This window comes from Mustela nivalis (genome assembly GCF_964662115.1).
Source record: "Mustela nivalis genome assembly, chromosome: 12".
NCBI classification, from domain to species: domain Eukaryota; kingdom Metazoa; phylum Chordata; class Mammalia; order Carnivora; family Mustelidae; genus Mustela; species Mustela nivalis.
This window is the reverse complement of record NC_139031.1, coordinates 22880500-22894576: the sequence shown is the minus strand read 5'-3', so window position 1 is coordinate 22894576 and position 14077 is coordinate 22880500. Positions and strand designations below refer to the sequence as shown.

General features: G+C 47.7%; 1 protein-coding gene across 1 annotated transcript in view; it reads left to right on the top strand.

Moving 5' to 3' along the window:
• The window catches only part of SND1 (staphylococcal nuclease and tudor domain containing 1), a 411376-nt gene that overhangs the window by 356862 nt on the left and 40437 nt on the right, over window positions 1-14077 (top strand). The window lies entirely within an intron of this gene.

Sequence of the window (14077 nt, the reverse complement as noted above, 5' to 3'; positions counted from 1 at the left end):
AACAGTATAAGAAACCATCTGTATGGAAATGGTCACCACTTACCCAAGGCAGTGAACACATCATGTATACCCGAGCCCCCTTGCGTTTGCATCTCTCCCTCTCCCCCATGTATGCAACTCCCCCTGCAGGGTGAGCAGGTCATGAAGTCTTTAGTGGATAAGGTCACCATTGCAAAATAATAGTAAATATTCGTTTTCTTGGCTGTGGTCCTTTAGCAAAGCCATGGCTGTGCTGTTACTGCACACAGTCATAAAGGAAATGGATTTTAGTCCTTGAGCCCAATGAGTCAAGGTGACACAATTGTTCTAGAAGGACCCACTCTTCCACACGCCCTCAGAATCCACTGTTCTTTTCCCCCAAGGACTCTGGTCTTCAAGAAAGTCAGAAGGAAGTAGACAAAAAAGCACTTTCTCTGCAGGTCCCATCCAGAGCAATTTGCAAAAACCTTGGCAAAGAAGAGACAAGATGCTTAATAAGAATGGCAGAAAAAACTCTAGAAGGGAAGGGCCTTTCCCTCTCCTGAGGCTAGTTTCCTAGGGCTTACAGTTTCTTTGTGGGCTGCCAGGCCTGAGTGAAGGGAGAAACCTCCCAGTGCCCCCCACGGTCTCCTCTTTTGGAATAGTCGGTTTGGTGCCCATTTTAGCCACAACCTCCTGTGTGTTCAAACACACCAGAGGTCCAGCCAGAAGCCTTAGAAATGTTCACCTCTGGGGGTGCACTGGCCCACTACAGGCTCTTATATTCTGGCCTTCTCTTTAACTCCTTTTATATGGCAGTAACAGTAATGATGTGAACAGCGGTTTTTACTTGGGAGTTCTTACACATGTAATCCTCACAGCTTTCATATGGTGGGTATCATTAGACTCCCAATTCTGCAGATGAATTTAAGCCGCCTTCTCGGGGTCACAGAATTAGTAAGTGACCGTGGTAGTTTCTTGAGGCTGTCATAACAAATAACCAAATATTTGGTGGCTTGAAACATCAGTAATGTATTATCTCACGGTTCTGGAGGCTAAAATCACAAAATCTGGCAAGGCCATGCTCCCTCCAAGGGCCCTAGGGGAGAATCTGTTCTCTGCCACTTCCAGCTTCTGGTGACAGCCGCATTCCTTGACTTGTGGCTGCATCACTTCGATCTCTGCCTGTGTGGTCATGTTGACTCTTACATTCTCTCTCTCTTTCTCTCTCTGCTTTGTGACTTATAAGGATACTTATCATTAGATTTAGAGCTGACCTGGGCAATCCAGGATGATCTCATCACAGGATCCTTAATTATATCTGCAAAGACCCTTTTTCCAAATAGGGTAATAGTCACAGATCTGGGGATTAGGATGTGGATGTATTTTTCTGTGGGTTCATTCAGCTTACGACAGTGACTGCACCAGGTTTCAGTCTCAGATCTGTCTAGTGCCCACCTTCCAAACCACTGTGAGCTGCCACTTAAGAGGCAGAGGAAGAGAAGGGTACATCTGACAACCTGTAGTGTGGTTCCCCCACACACCTGTGCTGGAGGAGTAGAGGTGTGCCATGTAAGCTGGGCGGCCACGGGGAAGGGAGGGAGTCCCTTGGTAAGCTCCACAGTTAGGACAGAGCATCTGAGCCAAGTGGAGGGGGCAGGTCGACCAGACAGACTTAAGGCATGTGCGTCTTGTTGTTTACTTTATGCTTCTCCTGATTCCTTGTCTTGGTAATTTGCTCACTCTTTCTTTATCGGGCCTCTAGATTTTATCCCAAAGATCTTAGGACATTTAAGCATTTACCAGTAATACTAGAAGTACCTTTTGACATTACTACAAAATCTGGCTCATGTATAACTGTCTCACATAAATGGCGAACATTCTGCTTGTTGAAGATTAAAAGATGCCTTAAGATCAGAGTCCAGCGGGTATGGGAGTTACGCGTAGAATGGCTTTTCACGTATCACCACTGTAAAATTGATCCTTAGGTAGGGCTCCCTGCCTGCAGTTAACCTTTTCATGGACAGATTTGCCAGGTGTGTATAAATGGGTTCATTTTTTTGTTGGGAGAAGCTCAAACAAGTTTTTCCCCCAAACTGACTCTTACAAGAGAGTTTGGAGCTTGAGAGGAAGAGGCGGGGTGTGTGTGTGCTTGCACGTGCGCTGGTGAGCATTGTAGTGGTGGTTATGAGAGTATTCTGGAGTTAGACGCCTAGGTTCAAGTCCTGCTTCTGCCTCTTGCATACTGCGTATGGCTCGAATTCTTCGTGTGTGAAGTAGGATTAGTAACTGTAGCTACTGTGTGCTATTCCTGGACCAGAAGGAAGTAAGGGAGAACGCAGTCTGTCTTAGCAGCTATTATTTCCTCATATGGAAACTAGTGTAGAAATGAAATAGTTTATCCAGAATCAATTATTGAGATAATCCTTTTTTCCTCTCCCCCTCACTCCCCATACTTCCCTGTTTTTGGTAGCATACTTAATTTAGACGTTTTAGTTCTACATTAACAATAAGAAGGTGGTTTTTGTTGTTCTTATCAGTTAATTTTTTTTTTTTTAAGCTCTTTCTTGACTGGGGCTCCTGGGTGGCTCAGTCAGTGGGTTATAGCCTCTGCGTTCGGCTCGGGTCATGATCCCGGGGTCCTGGGATCGAGCCCCACATCGGGCTGTCTGCTCAGCGGGGAGCCTGCTTCCTCCTCTCTCTCTGCCTGCTTGTGATCTCTCTCTGTCAAATAAATAAATAAAATCTTTAAAAAATCTTTCCTGACTTACAGGTCAGAAAGAGTGCTGACCCTTCCCCCAGCTTCCCCTAATGTAAACATTCCTAAATGATCACAGAACGTTTCTTCAAAACTAAGAAATCTACCTACTTAAAGACATCGCTTTTTACTCTTGCCCTCTACACTGTATTCTCCACAGCCGCCCAAGTGCTCTGTGTGACATGCTATCAGATTGTTACTGATTTGCTTAAAATGCTCCTGTGTCTTCCCTTCATAATGGAAGTAATAACCAAACTGCTTACCGTGGACCACAGGCCCTAAGCCATCCTTGCCTTGCCTGCACCTCAACCCTCGTATTTTTATCATCTTCCTCATTTCCTATGCTTCAGCACTACTGTTCTTCCTTTTCTTAGGATACTCTAAGCTTGTTCTCCCCATTAGGGCCTTTGCTCTGTCCTCCCCCTGGAGTGTTCTACCCCTACTTTTCAGGTGGTTGGCTTCTCCGGAACAGGTTCTCTGGAGAAACTTCCCATGACTGCCTTGTCTTAAAATAGTCCCAGCACTCACAGTCACGTTACGCTAAGGGTTTTATTTTCTTGTTTTATTTTACCATTATCTGAAATGATCTTGTTTATGTGTTTGTTCGCTTATTTATTACACATCCCCATGAAAGCAGAGGCCCTTCCCATCTTGTGTCCAATACCTTGATCATAATAGTGAATTATTTCAGAGGAAAGGGAAGGATTCTCAGGCCTATGTGAATAAGAGCTCAAGCCTCCCTAGCCATATATCAACAGCCCAAGCCCTGCTCTATAAATCTTTGCAAAGGTAGGTGAAGAATCACCAGGGTTTGGTCTTGTTATGTCGGGAAAATTGAGGAGGATCCTAGTGACCTTGAGGTTTCCCCAGTCCTCAATTTTTAGAATTCCTCACCCCTTGGTGACAGATTCATGGGTGAGAGTTGTGTGGAGTTGGAGAGACTCACACATTCTTGGCAGTTGCGCTGTGTGAGGCCTGGGCAGAAGAGTAGGATGGGTGCACGGATACACTTGACTGTGCTCAGATACACATGTGCCTGTCATTTTCAAATTTGCTAAAGTGCATTTTCTCCAAAGGGAGTGGGGGCTGTTGAGCCTGAAATAGGGAACACCAGGACAGTAAGATCAAATGCTTTGAAAGTGGCTGTGCCAACGCTTTTTGCTAATTAAAGAATGTTAGGACAATCACCACTAGCAGCAGTAAAGGGCGCCCCATTACCTCTCTTTATGGAGAGCTGGGTAAATTTAAAGGCAGCTATAAATATCCCACTGAGTGCCTGTGCTATAGCACAGTCGGTGGGCTTCCAGCTGGGCAATGAGAGGAGCCCAGAGCCTGTGTCCAGGGTCCTCATCTCTATTAGCTGTCAGTCCTCAAATTCTGCATGACTAAAGAACAAACAATTCCATCAACAAACTCTTAATTTAAAGCACTCAGGCAGAGATGATGCAAAAACAGCTGTGCGGTGAGCCTGACTGGGAGCCCAAGCCCCCTGGGTCCCTCTCCAGCTTTGTCGTTGATTTCCTTTCCCTGTTGCCTTGAGGGAACATGTTTCTTCATATTGCGACTCCGTTTTCCCCAACTATGGGTGTGTCGCAGAATTTTTTTTTTTTTCCCCAGTCCCTTGGCTTTGAGCTAACCTCCCGGGACTGTTCGAGGGCCCCTGAAGGAGCAGCTCACTGCTCCAGGGGAAAACTTAGTTTAGAAAGTGTGGATGAGATGAGAACATACTTTTTATGCTTACGCTGGGGAATTTCTGACTGAATTTAAGAAGTATGCTCAGGTTGGAACGTTCGCTGTTTCAGTCAGTTGAGTTTGGCTTGAAACCTGTTGTGTCCTTTCCAGCATTTTCTTCTTGAATCTCTTGTGTGGCCTCCAAGCCACTCTAATCCCCTTGGTTTATAGAACAGTGCCATTTGGGCACTGCCTCTTCTCTGCCAGCCTTCTTGATCTGCTGTTCAGTTTCTCTGTGGGTCAGCGTGTGTGGCCATCAAGTCGCCTCACACAACTGCTGCATTGTTTCCAGTTTCATGCTGCTAGCTTCATCCATGGCTAGAGCTTTCCTAGTTCCAGTTGCTGTGGCCCGTAATATGGGTTCATTTGATCCTATCTAATGAGCTTCAGGGGTAGAATTGGAGGGACTCTAACAGATATGTGGGCTTGGATTTCGTCTGTTAGGTGATGTTGTGACCATCCTCACTGTGCCACCCCCCGCCCCCATCCTTGAACAGAGGGACGGGCTCTTTACCCTTCGGAGTGAAGGGGAGTGTAACATTGGGAACACCAGGAGACCAGCCCGGAGCTCACACCACTGGCTTCCCCATGAGTCATCAAAGGACTGATGGGTAGGTTGGCTGACACCCAGGTTCCTGGAGGCTGCTGCATCCTTTCTCATTGTGGTGTGAGCCTCTTCAGGAGTTTTGTCTCCCCACCCTCCAGTCTGTTCTCTGATCCATGTTTTTAAACAGGAGTTCTATCTGCAAATGCTTCCGGTGGGAATCACCTTTGTATCTAGAGGAATTTGGGGTGGATGCGCATGGAATAAAGAAGCTAGCACCTTCCGTTCCTCTAACAAATTTAGAGAATTGGAATTCCTCGGTTGGTTGGTTGGTCAGTTGGTCTGCTCATATTCATATTCTCTCTCTTTCTCTTACTGCCTCTCACACACTGTTGAATTTGACCCGAACTGATAGATCTGTTGGTTTATACTCAAGGGTAACATGACTACCTTGAAACATAAGCTCCTTTACCTCAGAATACCACCCCCCTAGCTATGAACCCTGCTTTCTCAGATTTTGTCTCACCTCCAGCTGGGAATGCTAAGCAGTATGCTCCCGGGGAGCCTGTCACGTTGGTCTACTTTACACTGTTTCTCTGAAGGACAGCAGACTGAAATGGCTGGGGTGCTAAAGCCCCAGCTTTTGTGGGGTGACGAGCTGGGGATCTGGAAGCCTTTTATCACCGTATCTGGACACTGGCAGCCTGGCTGGGAGGAGCCCTCATTCTGGATCACTCTCTTTGTGACTAGGGCCAGTGTATGTGGCAGCCCAGTGAGACTGCTTGATTTGTATTCGGTGCACAAACCATGGGGGGAGGGGGAGTCCGTTAGGAGCCCTGCCAGCCAGTAACTCTGAAAGGATCCTTTGTGTAATTGAGCAGTCTCCAGGCTAGAGAAGGGCAGCCGCCCTACCCACCCCCACCTCCCCAGCCGGCCCCTCTGGCCTGGCAGCCTGGTGGTGCTTTGGAGCTGGCATTGCGCCCTTGGGATCCCTCCTGGAGAGGAGACCATCTTGGGGTTCCAGGGGCATGGAGCAATTTCAGCTTCATCCCTCCTGCCGTGGCTTCTGGCAGTCTGCCCCCAAATGCCAGTCTGTGGGATCTGTTGAAGGCCACGTGTATGTACGCGAGACAGTAAGTGAAGGAGAGATGAATAGGAAAAGACCAAACAAGCAACCAGTTGGGGACATTCTCATTCTCTCTGGAAACCTCAGCTAGGACAGAGACTGTCTGGCACTGTGTTCAACTGCTCCACCCAGCTCTCAGGGGGCCGGACCCTCTGCTGGCCTGAGCCTTTTCAGTTTCCTAACCACTTAAAGCAGTCTTTTGCTCCTATATCTGCAGAGGGACAGGAATAAGCTCCCCTGCTCCTGGGTACCTGGCAGCTGCAGGGGAAAATTCTTTGTCGCCTTGAGACCAAGAGACGCCCCCACTCTGATAGGCCAGGCAGAACTCAGGCCTTCAGCACCACCGCCCATAGCCTTAGCCCACTTTCAGAGCTGCCTGAGGAGTTGGCTCCCCGCCCACTCCTGTCTCGGTCTGAGTCTGTCCCTTTAAGAATGTTGTTTGTTATTAATGAGTTTTCTAAACACATAACCTTGACTCGCTTGCTTAGGTGAACCAGCCCATTCTCATTAAATACTGTTTTCTAGGAAGAAGAAGAATTAAGTAGGTATTGAATTTTTCTAAAGCCTCACATGTAAGCTAGAGCACAGTAGCGCTGGTAAGCAGGGCAGGGGAGAGGGGTGTCTTAGTCTCTGACCCCCTAAACATCTTCATGTTAAGCTGTGCCTTTGGTGGAGAAAGCCAAGAGACTGGCTGAATTTTGTCTCACGTGGCCCATGTCAGAGGGGACTCCAGTTCTCCCTGTCCCCTCCTTTCAGCACTGCTGGCTTTCTCTCTCAGTGGCTCCTTTGTCAGGGCTAAAACCCCCTTTGTAAGTCATTTGCCCAAACTATCTTGAATATTTTTTTTAAGATTTTATTTATTTATTTGACAGAGAGATAAAGAGTACCAGCAGGCAGTGGGAGAAGCAGGCTTCCCGCTGAGCAGAGAGCCTGATGCAGGGCTCCATCCCAGGAGCCTGGGATCATGACCTGAGCCGAAGGCAGCCGCTTAACAGACTCAGCCATCCAGGCGCCCAAGTCTTGAATATTTTGATCAAGGGCCTGATGTCCAGCTCTTTGGACAAAAATATGACCAAAAATATGGTTGCCCATGTTTTAGTCTGTCCTAAATAACATACTAAACATCGCAACACTTTGTAAGGAGTTTCCATTAAGTAGGACAGTGTCACCCGACAAATACTTTGCTATCATTAGAAACCTCTAGGAGGGGCTGTGGGCCTGAGAGGGGCTGTGTGTGGGACCAAGAAGCCAGCAGAGCAGGGTGTCCTGCACTGGCCTGTATTTAGCTTCTCCCCAGGAACATTCTTTGGTCCCCAAGAGGAGCAGACATTGCCTCATTCAGGGACTCACGCACAGACTCAGTGCCACCATATCCAGATACTTTGAGGAGAAGAAAACCCAGGGAAATATGTCCATTCAGCTGAAGGAATGTTTTCCCCCAGACCCAGCTCCCATGCCCGGTGCTCTGCAGCCACACTTGAGCCAGTGAGCGGCCCCTGCGGTTTGTGTGTTATTCACTTCTCTGCTCGGTGCGGTCGAGGAGCTTTGCCACCCTGATGTGTAGCACAGAAAGATTTATTCAGGCCCCATCCACAAAGGGACGGGGAGGCTTCTGAAGAAATGGGCTTTGTAGACAAACGCAGCCCTGCCTCGCTCATAGAGATCTTTGTCCTCACCCCTGTCCCCTCCCCAAGCAGGTCAGGGTAACAGAAATTCTGAAAGCTGGTGGCCAAGGAATTTTCTGCATGGCCCCATGTATAGGCAGCTTGCTTTTTATTTATTTTTTTTAAGATTTTTATTTATTTATTTGACAGAGAGATACAGAGAGCACAAGTAGAGCATCAGGCAGCAGGAGAGGGAGAAGCAGACTCTCTATGGAGCAGGGAGCCTGATGCGGGGCTCGACCCCAGGACCTGGGGGTCATGACCTGAGCTGTAGGCAGACATTTAACTGACTGAGCTGCCCAAGTGCCCCTACATTCTTCTTTTTAAAAATTCTTCCTTCTTTGCTCTCACCTTGCTGAAGTCACTCATTGTTTTTAACCTCAACAAAGATAATAAAAACATTTTTTATTTATTTTTTAATTATTTTTATTAACATATAATGTATTATTTGCTCCAGGGGTACAGGTCTGTGAATCATCAGGCTTACACATTTCACAGCACTCAATACAAGCACTTAAAATAAAGAGAGAGGCTTGTCTTCACTTCCCCCACCTGCTATATGCTTTAAGAGAACCTTCAAGAAGGGATGGCTTTACTCACCTCCTCAGCCTTTTCCCACTCAGTCCTTTCTTGTTCCCCGTGGTTCATGCGGAATAGAAGCAATGTGCCTTTTTCTGTATTGATGGGTCTCGTTCGGTCATTGTGTACATTTGTCTCTGTGGCCTGCTAATGCCATTTGAGTTTCCAAAATCCTTATTTTGCAAATCCACTTGTGTCCTGGGTTTAGCTCCCGATTACAGGATTAGCAGAGATTATAGAGTCCGTCTGATGTCCTCTCCAAGCTTTCTATCAGATTTATGGCTATGAATTGAGGAATTGGTGCAATGATAAAATGGAAACTAGAGGCAGATAGGTTCTGCCGGTGGGGAGGAGGGAGGGAGAGAGAAACTTTCGTAAAGAACAGGAGCGGTATAATGCCCTGATATTTGGATCAGAACCATTTAAGAACCTGAAAACCTAGACTTTCTGACTGTCCCTTCATAGCTATGCTGGACCAGCTGCGCCCTCTTCCCTAGACTGACTTCATGAACCCTGACTCTTCTTTCTGTCGCTGCAGCCAGAGGAAAGCTCTAAGCAGATGCTCTGGGTGGCATCCTCTCCTGTCATCAGTCCCTGTGGCCTCCATCTTGTCAGTTCCCATTAGACCGCTCTCCTGCTCTACCCTGAAGAGCCCGAGAGGCTGGCAAAAGACGGAGATGGGCTTGGGATACAGAGAAATCCCTAAGCCTCAGAAATATGAGGGGATCCGGCTATTTAGTTTTGTTGTGGAGGTTGTAAAAAGACCTGTAACCATGGAAAAGGCTCATGGTGTTTAGGCTATAGATGGTTTATGCTGCAAGTAATAGAACATCCAAGCGAGAAATTTATGATCTTATGTAAAACGTCAGTCCCAAAGTAGGGGAGCTCCAGGGTGAGTTGGTTTAACTGAGATGCGGCCCCAGATCAGAACAGACACCTTCGTTCTTCCCATCTTCTCTGTTGTGGCATTCTCTCAGCATGACCACAGGTGTCTTTCTTGGCTACAGAATGGTAGCGCCAGGCATTGATGCTCACACACCAATCTCCAGAGGCAAGAAAACACAGTTTATTTTATGCCTTCTTTTTTTAAATACAAAAATATCCTTCCCCACATGCCTTTAACTTCTTATATCTTGTTATCCAGATTGAGATGAGACATCACCTTTAAGTGGGACTAACAAAGGGTGTGCTCTCCTCCTCCACTCAAATGATTGGCTGAGACTAGGCATTCAAAGGGTCCATGTATTTGGATGGGGGAGATATTATATCTTTATTATTAAATTCTAGCTCAAATTTAGCATTTCCTTTGAGTAGGAATATAACAAAAAATCAGTAAAACTAGCATGTCTGTAACTTTATGACCAAAAGAAATCAGAAATATTTTCCAATCATATTATAATAGTAGCAGGAATTCCACAATACTTTACTCCTATCACTGCCTTGAAATTACAACTCTTAGACCTCTGACCTTGTTATTTAGTGTGTTAATAAAGAAACACATTTATTTACTATATCCTGATTTTTGTGGCTTCTAAAAGATTTTTTTTTATCTTTTTTTAAAATTTGTATTTATTTATTTGATAACCAGAGATCACAAGTAGGCAGAGAGGCAGGCAGAGAGAGGCGGGTAAGCAGGCTCCCCGATGAGCAGAGAGCCCGATGTGGGGCTCAGTCCCAGGACCCTGAGATCATGACCTGAGCCAAAGGCAGAGACTTAACCCACTGAGCCACCTAGGCACCTCTCTAAAAGATATTTTTTTTTTAAAGATTTTATTTATTTATTTGCCAGAGAGAGAGCATGAGCACAGGCAGGCAGAGTGGCAGCAGAGACAGAGGGAGAAGCAGGCTCCCTGCTGAGCAAGGAGCCCGATGTGGGACTCGATCCCAGGACGCTGGGATCATGACCTGAGCCAAAGGCAGCTGCTTGACCAACTGAGCCACCCAGGCGTCTCTCTAAAAGATATTTTAATAACTTTTGGCATCGTTGACTTCCTTTGCAATCCTGTACATTTTAACTTGTATATTCAAAAATATTATTCTGTTTCCTTCCCTCCCTGCCAGAGAAGTCCATGGCACAAACAAAGAAACAAACAAAAACATTAGACTCACATGCAGTTATCACAAGGAAAAAATGATCGACAGTGGCCAGTAGGGAGAAGGAGAAATGGCCGTTGAGTGGGCAACCTTTGGGCAACTCTCGGGTCCCCAGAGTGTCTCCCGCCCTGGTCTTGCCTGCCTGTGTTCAGTTCCCAACAGAATCTCCCAAACTCCAGGAATTTTTAGACCACCTGCAGGCTGTTGCCAAATCCAAGCACCACCACACTGCTATTTCCCTAATGCTTTAAATCTCTGTGTTCTTTCTGAAATTAGTTATTTTAAAGGAAACTTCCTTAATTGGAAATGTATCACTTGCTGTAGATGAGAGGAAAGCTTGAACATAAACGTGGAGAATACAGAACAGTGGTACTGAATTCTGGCGAAGGCCTGTTTGCCTGCAAGGCCCTGAGCCTGAGGGGTGCCATGCCCTCTTTTTGTTAAAGACAGATTAGCACCAAACTGAGACTTTCTCCTTAACTTCATCAGAAAAGCTGAGAAATAACTGAGAGAGGGATACATGTGGTTATCGTTTTATGCCCTTTCACACCCCCGCCAAAACAAAATAGTTCAGTTCCCTGGGGAAAGCAGGCTTATGGTAGACCCCCCCTCATTGTATGGCCTAGTGACCCCCACCGACAAAGAAGATAGGGTTAGTCTCACTCATGTTTCTGAACCTGTCATCTCTTAAAGATCAATGCTTTTTAAGAGCTCACAGACCACATCTCAACAACTGGGTCTGGGATTTGGTGCAGGATAGACTTTAAGCTTTCTTACCTGTGGTTTGTGAATTCACCGTTTTTCCTTTCCTTCGCTCTGATCTTTTTTCCCCTTTTTAAAGGTCAGACTAGCATTTGCCTGTTTCCCTGCTAACAGCATCTCTTCTCTCTGATCCCTGAAAGCATACAGACTGTAATCTAGCAACTTCGGGTGAGCTGATTAGGCTTGCTGTTATACAATGGGACTTTAAGGGGGAAGGCATCGGTCTTGGAACCCCATGGCAGAAGAAGGCCCTCCTCCCTAGGCACAGCCCCAAAGCTCAAAGGGAAGCAAACTAGATGAGCAAAGGCCCGGGAAGTCAGACTGCTGCCCCAGAGTTCCAGGCTGTGGTCCAGGCAGCCGAGGCACCTGCTGGAGAGGGGATGGAACAGAGCCTGAAGGTACAGAGCCAGGGGTTGGAACTGGCTGTTTGAGAGCTAGAAGGAAGCTCCCATCTACTCCCTTCCCAGGAGGAAACACAAACTCAAGAATTTAAGTGGCTTACCTGAAAGTCTCCCTGGCAGAAAGTAGTGGCAGAGCTAAGATGGGGACCCAGGGGCTCTTTCCATTCATTGTCTGAAGTCTCATGCCCTTCAGCCCAGGGTTAAAGTTGATCTGGGGTCATGGGCCCACCTCTCTCCCCTTCCTCAGCTCTTCTTTCCCTCTCCTCCCTTGTCACTGTCACCCCTTTGTCCTCACTTTCTCCACCAAGCTCCTGAGGACAGAGCAGCACTCCTGAGCCACCTTTTGTTTCTGGGGCCTCCTAGGGTTTCTGTCAAAGCTGCCAGAGAGGATGTTCTTGGTGGTATGGTCAAACCTTTGTGCCCCATGGACCTCTCCTTTATGTAATGCTGGTGCTTACAGGCTTCCCTTATGACAGGGGAGACGGGAAGGAAAGCCCAAAAAGGTACAAGAGGGAGCACTTCTTTCTCTGCTCCCCTGCCTCCTCCCATAAAGGTTCTAGCGGCCAAGTATGGTGGTGTCTGAGGTCTGCATTTTTCTTCTTTCTTGTTCTTTTCTGGACGTCAGAGAACACAAGAGGTAGCAGCTCTTGGTTGGGGAGGATCAGCGCACAGGCCCTGAGTTAGAGCCGGCAGTGGTTTTTCTGTGTGTGTGTGTGTGTATGTGTGTTTTAATTTAGGAAACCCTGTTGAGAAAGACAGCCTGACCCTAGCTGACTACTTCTGCAGAATTTCTCCTGGAGCTGTTAGTCGTGTGCATGTTTGCACATTGAGTGTGTCTGGTGGGCACACTTGTCTGTGAGTGTGTGCTGCTATCCCCTCCCCCCACCCCAAGCAGACCTTCTGCATAATGCCTCAACTGAGAAGCTTTCCTTAATGGTTTGAAACACAAATGTTATTGTCTTTGAGTTAAGTGGTTCAATTAGCGCTGATTGGAAAGAGTGGGATGAACTGGGGAAACATGCAGCCTGTTTGTTAACAGCCTTGGGAATCATCAGAGGGAAAGGAGGGAGGGTAGGTGTTGCCTCAGAAAACTGCTTCAGGGGGTGGCCTGGCCCACCGCATGGCTGGAGGGGGGGGGGAGCTGCCAGGACCAATTTTTGTTTTGGGCACAGGAGAGCAGAAAGCTGTCAGGAGAGGGGGAGTGTCAAGTTCTCGGGGGATTTGGAGGGTATGTGGGCCGTCCAGCTGCAAGCGATCTGTTCTCTGCATAGGCAAGTCATCACTCCGCAGGGAGATGCCTGCACCCCATGGGCTTAGGGCTGCTCACTTGCCTGTAGTGGGGAATCCTTTCTCTGGTTTGCAGAACCTCCTTCCAGCAGTTCGCATGGGTATCTGTCTTTCAGTCTCCCAGAGAACCCCTACGGGGAAGCCGAGCAGGATTGCTTAGCCTTTTGGAGCTTAGAAGCAACCTCAGAGATCTTGGCCCTGTAGTCATTCCTGGGTGTAGATGTGGGGCCTGGATCTTCACCCCTGAGGATCTGCTCCCTCTCCAGTCTTTTTTTTGGCTACCACAGGAGGAGCCAATCCAGCCATCGTTTCAACCCCCAGGATTGATTGTTCTTCCCTTTCCATCCAGGTCTTTTAACTAAAGTACTTTGGAGAGCTCGGTGATTGATCTGTTGTTCTGTCCTGACCCCCAGAAGGTTTCCTCTTTCCATTCTGGGTAAAAGAACAAGGCCTGGCTACCCTCTGCTTTTATTCCCCCACCCTCACTCACACCCACCACCCCACCACCCCACCCCACCCCCAGCTGCCCCATTTCAGTTCTCACAGGGCCTCCCCAGGACGCTCTCTTGTTAGGTGCCCCCCTGACACAGGGCCTGGCACTTCCCCTCTTCCTTCTCTCTCCTCACGGGCCCGTGGTGGTTCTAACCGCCCCACCACCTCTTGACTTACGGATGAGAGTGGAAGACTTCAGGGGCTTCACGTGTCACGACCTGTCTGTGCGGCAGGATGGCGGGATGCTTAGCACTGGGGACCTGGGAATTGGCCTCGCTTTTCAGTTCCGGTCTGTCGCACACTGGCTGTGTGGCCTTAGACCTGACGGCACTGAACCTCTTTAACCTTCAGTCTCTTCCTTGTGAAACAAGGATATTATTAGTAAGTACAGTAAGGAGAAGACAGCGTCCAGAGAGCTCAAGGTGGAGGAAGGGAGAAATTGTAAGGTCTCAGAGCAGCAGGTCTCTGGTGGGGATGTGAAGAGGAAAGGTTTCCCAGGGAGCAGTGCATTCTGTAACAAGAACTAAGCTCAGGCACAGCCTCTGCCCCAGGCAGGTGGCCTCAAGGACCAACGTCCCATTCACTTTTTATAAAGGGGCTGAGCCAGGTGCATGCATGTGTGTGTGTGTGTGTGTGTGTGTGTGTGTGTAAGGGGAATTAACAGAAGGAGATGTTTACCCA